Below are 4,089 nucleotides of genomic sequence, written 5' to 3' on the forward strand. Positions count from 1 at the left end.
ACTGCATCCAAGCTGGGGTCAACAACAAAACGCTTCAGAACAAATGCAGGCAGTCCTTACCAGCCCAGGCGGTGCTAATCTCAATGGACGAGTGTGCAAGGGACGTTGCCAACAGAAGTAAACTGGCGCAAAAGTGGGCGGCGGAGGGACGCGTTGCCACACCCTATGCGTCTGGCAAAGTTGAAATCGAGAAGTCGTTGAAACCATCGTACAAGGTTATCCAATCAAGTGACGACGTGTTTTACGTATACCATCCATCACGGAGTCTAAAAAACGCAAAGTGCTTCTGAGTGAACTGTCGTGCACTTTTGTAGAACGAGACTAAACCGGGCTGCCCTGCCGCCACTTAATTTGGGTGTTGATGGAGACTGACAACATGGCTCAACTCCTTGAGGCGTACGACCGTGCATACAATGTGGCAGAGTACTGTGCTGCATACCTGGGCAAGTCCGTACATCTGCCTGTTCACGAGGATATTGTATCCGACGCAAAAGTCAAGGCACCTCCACTCTATCGACAAGTTGGCCGACCAATGAAACGCCGCATTGCAAGTCGAGGGGAGACACCATCTAGCAAAACGTATAAGTGCCGCAAGTGTAACGCAACAGACCACAACAGCGCAACATGCACCAAACACATTACAAGCGAGGAGCACACAGTACCGGCCATCCCCTCGGGCTCATCGTACACTGGCTTCCAACGAGGAGTAGTGTTCAACCCGGTCAATGTTGTAGATATTATGCACGCAGACAACGCAGATGAACAAGTAGACAAGTTGGATACAATAGTAGAACTGTAATGAAGGCGAAGAAATCCAATAATCAAGCAGCACAACAACAATACATTTAACGCGCATCGAACTGGATTCAACACATTCAGGCATAAATGGCATTCGCGAAGGATCAACAGATACCGGTACGGTACCGCTTGCTCTGTGCACCTACCTTGCGTCGTGTTTTCGCGTGCATGGTGGGATTGAAGTTGCTGGGAATTGAACCCAGACCTCCTGCAAGCAGGCGCACTTCCATTGTGTCACAACATCGACTTCTTGAGTGTCGTCGCTCTGGCCTTCATGTTGCACAGCACAGTCTTACACAATCCACCAGATTCGCCAGCTAGAAAGTGGTTACGACACCATACATCACATACATACCAACACAACACGAGCAAACACATTCCAATTCTTACCATGGTGATATGATTCGTGGCGGGTCGGCGGTGCGCTGACTGCACAGCGAAGACAGAACTCGAGCACACCGTTAGGTTAACGTTATGGAAGGATGATCGCGCTCACCGATGTTCCAGCTTGTGCTTGGTCCATGCCTGCGTTCTGGCGGCGGCACGGTCTGGCATCGGCTGTCGAAATTCTGGAATGGCAATGGAAAAGACGAAATAGGTTTTTTCACCAAGTAGCTCAAGTATTTTTAGCCAATGAAAACTACTTGGACGATTTGGAATATAATTATTTCCACAAAGTACAACTAGGACGATCATGATAAATTTTGGCCTTGGTTGGACGGACGATCCTGGGAAATACCCTAACTGTAAAACAACAGGGAACTGTTTTAATGAGGTAATTATTTGGCGTCTGCATCTATGGAAGTGTAGCACCGTAGTACTACCATTAACGTAAAAAACAGTAGATTGCCCGATATTAGAGAATGGCCCGAATCACTTCGCATGACGAAAAATACTTAATTACCACATATTATTGGTACATATAAACTCTACTCGTAGTAAATACGCTTCATATTGACAAAATTAATGCAGCCTATCACAGACCACTTTATGCCTTATGCATGTCGAATGACGTCAGCAGTGATCATATCCCATGCAGCAATGGCACGCAACACCATGGCCATTCGCTTTTGACGAGCAGTTGGTGAGTACGGGTCTTCATCATCATCCCCTTCAAGCTGCTCTTTGTACAACCACAAGTTACGATCATTGCGTAGTCATGGCCACGAGGAAACGTTATGAACTCGATGGTTTCGATGCGCACCCCAGGTACTCCCTTCATGATCCATAGCAAGGGCAGCTTTTGACCGTCCGCTCGCGCCGTTGTCATGCGCATCGATTGCTTCTCCCCCGTTGAGATCTTGGCGCTGCAGCCCCCAGCGGCCCAAATGTACGTTGGAGGGAGGTTGTAGTACATCCCTGTCTCGTCGACGTTGAATACGCAGTCGTTCTCGTAGGATTGGTATTCCCGATGGAAATCGCGGGCGAACTTGTCGTGGACTTCAGTCAAGACCGCCTGCTTGAGCTTGTTCGCTGTCGAGAGAATCCATAGCGCTGGCAGATGCGACGCAGCAGTCTGAGGAGTGAGTTGTATGCGACGTCAGACTTCTTCGTTGAAAGGTACGACATCAACCACGATCTTGATCCAGGTGATCATGTAAGTCGTCGTTAGAGCACGTTCGTCATCTCTCATTTTGTTTATAGAACCTACTAAACCTGGTGGGTCTGGGAACTCTTCGTATCGTCCACCTGGTTCAATCTTCTTGTTCTTCTTGTTGCCATCGAAGGAAAGGAGTTTAAAACGCTGAGCGTACAATGATCGTACAGTTCGTCGTTGGACGCCCATTAGCTTCGCCATCTCTCGACCAGATAAGGTCTCTAGTAGGCCGATGGCTTCTAGCTTAGTTGAGATCGGATACGACGCGCGCCTCATATTTCGATGTGCACGTATTTTTTTGAAAGCCAAGTTTTTCCCGCTGGCGCGAAGAATAAAAATTCCACCAATAATATATCTGAATAAAATTCATCCAATGATACTCAATATTTCGAATATTGAGTATCATTGGATGAATTTTATTCTGATACTCAAAAATCTTCGGTGGGCGAATTGTCACATTTGCTTTTTGGCTCAATGTCCCACTTTTGACTTGATTAAAATATAAGCACGTCTCATCAGATGGATAATATAAGGCAAAGATGGATAATATAAGAGCGAAGTTCGAAGTATATTTCAGAAATAGCATGAGCCAATCAAAATCAATTTACCTCTTTTTTTTGACGATTTAGAAAAAGACATTAACAGGACCTCTTTTTCTATTTTTGGTATAGTGAGTTGCGTAAAAAATCACAGAAAAAGAGGTAAAAAAGTAGGAAACTGTATTTGGAACCACTTTTTCATTTGCTAAAACTATCTATACGTATGGGCGCAGTTCCGTGACAACTTGGTTCCGTGCCACGATGCATGATTGGTAGAAACAATCACTCGGACATTTTCAGCCAATCAATGCAATTTTTGACAGATAACTGGATAAAATCAAGTGGCACGGAACTGTTTTCAGCCTATCGATATTTCCACTCTTTTAATTCATTTTCCATCAACACTGATACGAATTTCGACATGATTTTAAGTTCTTCGAAATGCATTAATTCTCTTCTTTAAGAAACACTATTATAATAGCAATTTGAGTAAAGGAACCCCTCCATCGAAGGGTGTCACGGAACTGTGCCCATACGTATACATGGAACAGGCCCTACGGTGGAGTTTGCTCTTAAAATTACATCGCAACGAACGAACTGGTGTTGTCACCTCCACATATTTGTTCGCAAATACGCTGTTCGCGGTTGCGAGACGAGTGAACCCAGTACTTACTGTTAACGTGACGAAAGTTCCCCCATTCAAATTCATATTTGAGCTCACGATATGCAGCTCCATTCATTGAGTGGTCTAATTTCCCTTGAGAGTGAAATTCCACCGCCTATGCAAGCTGTAGGGTGCCCAGCTGCTGTCATTGTAAACACGAAGTCAATACAGGGAACGACACTGAGTAACGGCACGAGAATAAAATTTCAAATCAGCCAATAATAATCAGCGATATCGTTACCTCGACTATGATTGGCGGGATTTTTCCCGGCACAATTTAAACAACTTTCCACCCCACTACTTGATAACCTTGAATGTCAGTGCTATCTACAGCCACAGTGCTGCCAACGAAGCCTCGACACAAGATTTCAATACGGACATACCGGGATTCGTAGAGTGAGCATTGCGCGTCTGTTCAAGGGAGATACTGGGGGGGAGTTGTGTATTCTATGGCTTGTGGTTCCATTGACCCATACCGTATACTTTTTTTC

The sequence above is a fragment of the Aphanomyces astaci genome (assembly GCF_000520075.1).
Source record: "Aphanomyces astaci strain APO3 unplaced genomic scaffold supercont1.44, whole genome shotgun sequence".
NCBI lineage: Eukaryota > Oomycota > Saprolegniomycetes > Saprolegniales > Verrucalvaceae > Aphanomyces > Aphanomyces astaci.